We start from the raw sequence: 9,328 nt of genomic DNA on the forward strand, positions 1-9,328 counted from the left end.
GAGGGATGAGGAGCCAAGCCCAGCCACAGAAAGAGGCCGTAGTTCACTGGCTGATGGTTATACCAAGGGGGTTTATGATACTTGCAAACTCATTGGACTTCCAGTAGCTGCTTCCCTCTGCCATCTGGCTAATCTGGAGGGGTCATGCACAGGCGCTCTGTGGCCACGCACCCCAGTGCATTGGGGATGAAAACGCCAAGTTTTGCTTTATGATCCCTTAAAGGGACACTGTCAAGCTGTTCGGCAGCCACAAATTTTGACCTCCCCCAGCTGGGTTTTGGATTGTGGTGAGTTTACATGGTGCTTCCCCACTGCAACTCGTCTCCCTCGCCCCCATGACCCTGTCTGCTGTATATGTGGGACATGCCAGAGCATGGGAAGTTTTCATAAGGATCCTGAGAACAGGAATCAGCACAGAACACGGAACAGCGCACAGGGTAGAGAGACCCTCGTAAATTTCCACAGACTGGCTGATCTCAGGAAAGGAGTAAGCAGAAGTATGCTCACACTTGCAGGCATGGAGCCCTTCACTATGTTTTTGTAGGGACACCTGGGAACGCTTTATATAACCAATCTTATGGATTATGACAACTCTTAAAGACATATAAAGTAAACATTATGCTTCTGACTTCAGATGTTTAAATTATTTAATAGCAGGATTTCTTTAAAGCACCATTCAACCATTAGGGCTACCAAAGTACCTTACAAATTGATATAAAGGTTACAGATTAAGAACTATTTGCCCATCACTGAAATTCACCCACCTCTGGACTGGTATGTGGCAGCTGTTTAACTGCATATTGCAAAATTGGAGTGTAGAACAAGAAAATGCAGAAGAATCTCATACCCAAATGAAATGGCAGAGACACAGAGTACAACTAAAGTTGGAATTTGACCAGGAGAGCAACATTAATGCTGCTAACGCTTGCAAAAGCTCTGTGGGATTTTAACACTCAACCCAACCTGCATGGCATTAGGGAGCTCTGTGTAGCCACAAGCACACTGCCGTGTGGTGCTATCATACAGATGAGATGCAAAACCACAGTCCTGCCAACCCCTAATATATTTACAACATTGATCAACTGACATTTCCTTCTCTGTATCATAGAGCCTTGAGGAACATAGGAACAGCTCGACAGGATCAGACCAGGGGACTAGTTAGCCCAGTAGCCTGTCTCTGTCAGTGGCCAGTACCAGATGCTACAAAAGTGCAGGAAACTACTAGGGATTGGATGGTTAAGAATTTGGCTTGAGCCCTGCAGCATGGGATTTAATATCCCCTTCCAAAGTTTAACATTAACTCTGGATAGTCTTATTACCTGTATAAATATCCAATCCCTTTTAAAATCTTGCTAAGTTTTGGGTCTCAGTGACATCCTGAGTCACTGAGTTGCACCGTTTGATCACACCTGTGGTGCTGAGCCAATCAGAACTGCCCCTTGGTTTTTTTAAACCCTGCCTCATGGACTGTCTCACTCAACTCCCCTCCCCACTCATCTAGCACCACTGCAGATTTACCAGCATCTGAGCGGGAATCTTCTTCTCTGCAGCTTGTGCCACCTGCGAGAGCCTTGCTACCTTTCTTGCTTCGGTCTCTTTTTTTCTGCAGTGTGTCATTTCTCTCTGTAAAGCATTTTGAGACCCTATGCAAAATAAAGTTGTATTACATTTCCATATCAATTCACCTCTAAATTTATACAAAGGCCATTCCCCAAAACCATTGCCTCGCTCTGCAATCTTTGACTCTAATAATAAACCTCCACCAGATACATTCTTTTGACCACAAACTAAACCAGGCTTTGACCTAAGACCATATTTTTTATTTCTTTTTATTCTTGACTGCTGGACCCCATAAACTCCAACTCCTCCGCTGCTCAGAAAGAAAGACCTGGAACATAAGGAATTATTCCCCAGGAAAGAAACTATTAATTTTTTTAGCAGACAGCACTAATAATTCAAAGCTGGGAGCCGCTGCCTGAAGAAATTTCTTTTTGGCTTTGGATATTTATTGTTCCTGGGATTGGGGAGGCACAGAACTTGGTTACTTCAGAAATAACATAGATATAGTTGGTGTGGGTGCGTGCACTGGGCTGAGGCCTGTCAGGCTGAGAGCACACAAAAGGAGAACCAAAGATGCATCACAAGAGATCTTGGCCAGTTTCATACAGGAAGCTCAACTACTTCTCCCAACAGGACTCTCACGCTTAAACTAAGCCAGTCACTAAGTGTATTTCAATGACTCTGAACACTGGATAAATGGCACCCCCAGGCCCTGTAAGGTGCACACCTGGTACTGTCTCTGCAGCTAATATTCAGTGGCCTGTTGAGGTCTAATGCAGTGATTCTCAACCTAAAAAATTTCAAATGGAGGTGGGGATTTCTTTGGAAATCTTAGACAGTCTGCGGATCCCCAGAGGTCCACAGGCTGAAAACCACTGGTCTATGGGAATGACAACCTTTCGCAGACCCCTTAGACATAGTCTGCAGACCCCCAGGGATCCCGGGACCACAGGTTGAGAACCATTGGTCTAGTGTTTAGAGTAAGAAATGGGGAATAAATAGGGGTTGGCCACATGAGAAAGTTGCAGTGTTTTAACTTTAGGCGTGAAAAGCTGCGGGGACACTTATTTTGATTTAAGAGTGGCTTACTTCATTCCATTAAGAACTGGGGTAAGCCACTGAAACCATCTTTTGTACCAGTTTAATTATATCTGTTTAATAAACAAACTAACAGAAACTACCTTCCTTTTTACACAAGCCCTTGGAGTTGTGGAAGGGATACGAAATGTCAAGCATTAGGGTATAAGCCATTATTAGCTAATGGGGGTCAGGAGGAAACTTCTACGGGCTAGTTATTTCAGAACCACCTGCTGCAGGTTTTCTTTCTCCTTTCTCTGAAGGAGCTGCCACTGGCTAGTGCTGGTGACAGGCGACAGTTAGAATCATAGAATATCAGGGTTGGAAGGGACCTCAGGAGGTCATCTAGTCCAACCCCCTGCTCAAAGCAGGACCAATCCCCAATTTTTTTTTTTTTTTTTTTTGCCCCAGATCCCTAAATGGCCCCCTCAAGGATTGAACTCACAACCCTGGGTTTAGCAGGCCAATGCTCCAACCACTGAGCTATCCCTCCAGACAGACCATGGCTCTGAGCAGGTCTGGAAATTGCTAATCTGTTCATTATGTGATCCTGGAGAGGCCTGTTTTTCAAAGGTGCTAACCACCCACAACTCCAGTTGAAGTCAATTAGTAGCTGTGAGTGATCAGCACCTTTGAAAACAGGCTGTTAACCTCTCTTCCTCATATTAGCCATCTGTAGAATAGGAAGGATACAGAACTTTTCGGGTGTGTGAATGCGTATGCACGGGGGGTTGTGAGGCATCATCACTGACAAACTCAGTTCAAACCTATTCTCAGCCGGGTTTCTCAACCCTGTAATTCCTCTCTATAACTTCCTGGTTCTTCCTAAGGGTCCACAGATGTGGTGGTGCTGCGACACCTACCTAGTGTTTGTAGTAGGAAGAGAACCTGAGACATAAGCTCTTGTATCAGAGGCCTGGTATGAGGCAGGACCTGCCCACAGAATCTGGCAAGAACAGGCCTGATATTGCAGAAATACACATTCTTAAAAAGTGCTAAGCACAGAGTACTCATGCAAACACATCCCGATATCAAGGGTGGTACAAAACCATTCCCCAAGGTAACAGAAACACAGTGATCCTTCATACAAGATAAGGTCAGGATGACAGAACGTAACTTGTTTATATCAGGGTATAAAGATGTATTTCAGAGGGAGTGTCTTTGGCCACCCAAGGGGGCAGTGGAAAGTCCCACCACTGACAGTGTCCATTGTCACAGACATATGTCTTAGTATCCTCGTGGAGTCTGCCAGGTGCTACTACCGTGCTTTGTCAACAATAAACCTGGCTGCGTGCCTTCGCATCTTAATGGATCGTGTGGTCACTGGGTGGTTCGCTTGAGGTCTGCTGTGCCGGCTGTCTGCGCAGAGCTGGGAGAGCGCACAGGAAGAACACACACACGCAGCCAACTATCTAACCACAGTGTTAAGTGCAAAAGCCTGCAGAGCTCAGTGGCGTACGTGTGTACAGAAATCAGAAAGACATGAAGAAGTGTTAGTAAAACTGCAATAGGGTCAGGTGGTAAACAACCCTGTTCGGATCATGAGGCAAAACAATCCTAAATTTGGGGAGCAGAAGTTAGACTGGTCAAGTGCTTTCAGCTCACTGAACCCCACTGTGGAATCGTACACTGACCACACCAAGAAAAGGTTTGGTTTGAGAAATTCTGGCAGAACTAAATTCCAATATGCTGTCAAGTTAGCCCAGTAGCTTATGCATGGAGAGATGCAGAGTCAGCACCACAAGGACCTATAAATAAATGAAGTAGCAATCTACAAGATTGATCAGAAAGTTAGCTGTCTAAAGCAGTTATTGTATCTATGCGGATTATTTTAGATGTAGTTTAACACCTTATTTCTCAAACTCCGTTATCAGTGCTAGGACGAGAAAATTTGGCTAGACGGATTTGACAACCTCACCAGCAGGAGGAACTAAATAGCAAGTGTAAACTGTGTCTGATCATTAATATATGAAGCCTATTTAAAATATACCTTGCTACATAACAATGGCTAGAATGGGTCAGAGCAAAGGTCCATCTAGCCCAGTATCCTGCCTCCGACAGTGGCTAATGCCAGGTACTTCAGAAGGAAGGAACAGAACAGGCAACCATTGCATGATCCATCCCATTGCCCATTCCCAGATTCTGGCAGCCAGCGACTAGGGACACTCAAGGGTTGTGTCCCTGACTATCTTGGGTAATAGCCACTGATGGACCTATCATACATGAACTAATTCTTTTTTGAACCTATACTTTTGGCCTTCACAACATCCCGACAACGAGTTCCACAGACTGACTGGGCGCTGGGTGAAGAAATACTTCCTTTTGTTTTAAACCTGCCTATTAATTTCATTGGGTGACTCCTAGTTCTTGTGTTATGTGAAGGGGTAAACAACACTCCCCTATTCACTTCCTCCACACCAGCCATGATTTTATAAATCTCTGTCATATCCCCCCTTCGTCATCTCTTTTCCAAGCTGAAAAGTCCCAGTCTTTCTAATCACCCCTCATATGGAAGCTGTCCCATATCCTTAATCATTTTTGTTGCCCTTCTCTGTATTTTTTCAAAATCGTATTTATCTTTTTTGAGGGGGAGGCCAGAATTGCACACAGTATTCAAGGTGTGAGCGTACCATGGATTTCTATAGTCGCATTATATTTTCTGTCTTATTGTTTATCCCTTTCCTAATGGTTCCTAACATTGTGTTTGCTTTTTTGACTGCTGCTGCACATTGAGCAGAGAACTATCCATGACAACTCCGAGATCTCTTTCTTGAGTAGTAACAGCTAATTCAGATCTCATCATTTTATATGTATAGTTGCGATTATGTTTTCCAATGTGCATTACTTTGAACTGATCAACATTGAATTTCATCCACCATTTTGTTGCCCAGTCACCCTGGTTTGTGAGATCCCTTTGTAACTCTTTGCAGTCTGCATTGGACTTAACTACCTCGAGTAACTTTGTATCATCTGCAAATTTTACCACTTCACTGTTTGCCCCTTTTTTCCAGATCATTTATGAATATGTTGAACACTGGTCCCCATACAAATCCTTGGGGGACACCACTATTTCTCTCTCTCCACTGCGAAAATTGACCATATATTCCTACCCTTTGTTTCCTGTCTTTTAACTGGTTACTGATCCAGGAGAGGACCTTCCCACTTATCTCACGACTGCTTACTTTGCTTAAGATCCTTGTTAAAAGCTTTCTGAAAAAGTCCAAGTACACTATATAGACTGGATCACCCTTGCCCACATGTTTGTTAACCCCCCTCAAAGAATTCTAATATATCAGCAAGGCATGATTTCCTTTTACAAAAGCCACGTTGACTTTTCCCCAACAAATCGTGTTCAGCTATGTTTGATAATTCTGTTATTTACTATAGTTTCAACCAATTTGGCTGGTACTGAAGTTAGACTTAAGGGCCTGTAATTGCCAGGATCACCCCTGGATCCTGCTTCACATGTGCTATAGCAGGACATTCCACTCAGGGCAGCAGAATTTAGGCCTAGTTTGCACAGGATACATGGGATAATCTACCTATCAAACTCAATCTTTCTTCCACAGACCCTCCGGCCCCCTAGATTCTGGGCACGCTTTATTTCTCCCCTAATATCTTTCTGGAGATGTGGCATCCAGACATGAAAGCTTAACAGTCCAGGAGCCGTCAGGCCACCTATCCGCATCAAACTAAACCCCAGCATGTCATTCAGTTCTGAAGCCCTCTTCCCGATACGGATGAAACCATGATAAAGCTACATGATTGGCCACAGGGACTGAGGGAACTAGGCAGAGCCTCAACTCACATTGTTTATGCCAATATTGTGCGCTGCCAGCAAACCAAGTGCCTGCTTATACCAAGGTCCCCATGCCTCACTTGAAGACTGACAAACACAGAGCTGGAATCAGTCTGGTTCACCTGTGTATTCCTAGGGGTAAAAGAGGTATTCACGTTATAAAAATGTGCTAGCATTTAGACTTTATTGAAGGTGTGTAGTTGCTGCCTGCATTTATCTCACTTATACCAGCTATATCCCATCGTGTACAGTAATATTTAAGCATTTATAGCATAAGCCTCTGTGACTGTATAAAGCACCAGATAGAGAGAGATTAGTGTAAAGTGCTGATCTTTCACAGAAGGTATGTCTTTCCCCAAAAGGAAGGCCTATCAACACCAGCCAAACTATTGTGGAACATCAAAGAGGACACAAGACTTTGCTGATTGCTCATCCCTCAACCCCCACGAAGAAGAGACATGCAAGCGAACTCCTCCCAACAGCGGAGTTTCCTATTTGAAGCAAAAGGGGGAAGAGATAAAACCTCTAACTCAGGGAAGCTGTGGATAGTTTATTATAGGACTGGCTACCAGTGTGGTCTTTTGTGTGGGATCTGAAGTGCAATTAAGCTGGGGTGAGTGACTGGTCCTTAGGGACTGGGAGTAAGCTGAATATTGCAGTGATCTTTGGTGTAAGGGATCACTTATCACAAAGGCAGTGCACCTGGGTGGTGGGACAGACCGGAATATCTAAGGGGACTGTCTGAGACTCCATATTAGGGCTGTTATAGTGCTTGAGGAGTTCACACTTGATAATTGGTTGGTGCGATCCAAGTATAGAACTCAACCAATTGGAGGTTTGTGCTCCGTTTCCTAACAGTCGGCCCTGAGGCTGGTACCCACCCTTGAGCCACTGCAGGACAGCTTGATAGATTCTCAAGCCCTTATACATTTAAGGTCATATGCTGTCCAATTTGCCCCATCGTTGTAGCCTAATTGTAAAATTGGTTCCCTGGGCTTTTTCAAGCACGCTGTTCCAAGGAGGACTGCTGAGCAGAGATAGGGTCCTCCTATCCAGGAAGGGGAACAGTACTTTCAGATACAGACTGGATAATTTAGTGAGGTGGGCTTTAAACTAGTTTCAACATGGGAAGGAGACAAAAGACCACAGGTAAAAGTCCACAACATGGAGATTGGAGTGATGGGTTGGCAAGCATAGCAGGGACAGAGGAGAGATGAGAGGGCATACAGAGGGGAAATCTAACAAACATCTTAGATGACTGTACACGAATGCAAGAAGTCTGGGGAATAAACAGGAAGATTTGGAAATACTAGTGAATAATCACAATTATGTCTTAATTTGATTCAGAGATTAGGATAATTTACATGACTGGAATATTGGTACAGAAGAGTACAGCTTGTTCAGGAACAACAGGCAGGGAAAAAAGAGAGGTGGTGTTGCCTTGTATATAAAAATTGAATACACTGGCATGGAGCTCAAGATAGAAGTGGAGGCAGACCTGTTCAAAGACTCTCGGTAAGGATAAAAGGGTAAAAAACAATAGACCACCTAACCAGAAGAAGTACTGTATGAGCCTTTTTTTAAACAACTAACAAAATCATCCAAAGCACAGGATTTGATGGTGATGGGGGACTTCAATTGCACAGGCATTTGTTGGGAAAATAATACAGCAAGGCACAGATTATCCAACAAGTTCTTGGAATGCATTGGAGGTAACTTTTTATTACAGAAGGTGGAGAGAGTGCCTAGAGGGGAGGCTGTTCTAGATCTAATTCTGACAAACAGGGAGGAACTGGTTGAGAATTTGAAGGTGGAAGGCAGTTTGGGAGAAAGCGATCATGAAATGGTAGAGTTCACAATTCTAAGGAATGGTAGGAAGGAAAACACAGCAGAATAAAGACAATGGACTTCAAGAAGGCACATCTCAAGGGAAGCAAGTGTAACGGAAAAAGTGTTCAGGGGAGTTGGGTTAGCCGTGAACAGATGATTAACATAATGAACATCAGTATAAATGGGGTAGAATCTAAGGCTAAAACAGGGAAAGAAGAAGTTAAGCTTAGATAAGTTCATGTCTTCAAGTGGGCAGGGCCCGAGGAAATACATCCAACCTAGAATACTTAAAGAACTGGCTGAATAAATCCACACCCTGAACTCCATGAACTCAGGGAGGACAAGAGAGATCCCAGAGGACTGGAAAAGGGCAAAAATAGTACCTATCTGCAAAAATCAGAACAAGGACATTCCAGGGAATTGTAGACCAGTCAGCTTAAATTCAGTACCTGAAAAGATGGAGTAAATAAACAATTTGTAAGCACCTAGAAGATAATACGGTGATAAGTAACAGTCAACATGGATTTATCAAGAACAAATCAAGTCAGACCAACCTAATATGCTTCTCTGACAGGATAACAAGCCTTGTGGGGAAGCAGATGTGATATACCTTGAATAAGGGCACGCCTTCACTAGCAACGTTAAAGTGCTGCTGTGGCTTGTGTAGTCATGGTATAGTGCTGAGAGAGAGAGCTCTCCCAGCGCTATAAAAAAAACCCACCTCCACGAGGGGAATAGCTCCCAGCACTGGTGCACCGTCTACACTGGCACTATACAGCGCTGAAACTTGCAGCGCTCAGGGGGGGTGTTTTTTCATGCACAAGAAAGTTGCAGCGCTGTACAATGCCAGTGTAGACAAGTCCTAAGACTTCTGATACTGTCGCACATGATCCTCTCTTAATTGAATTAGGGAAACAGTCTACACAGCCTACCCTAGTGGGTGCACAGCTGGTTAGAAATACCACACTCAATAGTTATCAGTGGTTCACAGTCATGCTAGAAGGGCATACCGAGTGTGGTCCCGCAGGGATCAGTCCTGGGTCCGACTCTGTTCAATATCTT

General features: G+C 44.0%; 1 long non-coding RNA gene across 1 annotated transcript; it reads right to left on the bottom strand.

The window, feature by feature from the left end:
* Positions 1-629: 629 nt before the first annotated feature.
* Positions 630-9,328, bottom strand: LOC122466754. Its single transcript, XR_006292522.1, has 2 exons — positions 9,277-9,328; positions 630-8,715 (listed from the first exon to the last, which is right to left on the bottom strand). It is a non-coding gene; the product is annotated as an uncharacterized LOC122466754 (long non-coding RNA).

The sequence above is a fragment of the Chelonia mydas genome, chromosome 7 (genome assembly GCF_015237465.2).
Source record: "Chelonia mydas isolate rCheMyd1 chromosome 7, rCheMyd1.pri.v2, whole genome shotgun sequence".
Classification (NCBI taxonomy): Eukaryota; Metazoa; Chordata; order Testudines; family Cheloniidae; genus Chelonia; species Chelonia mydas.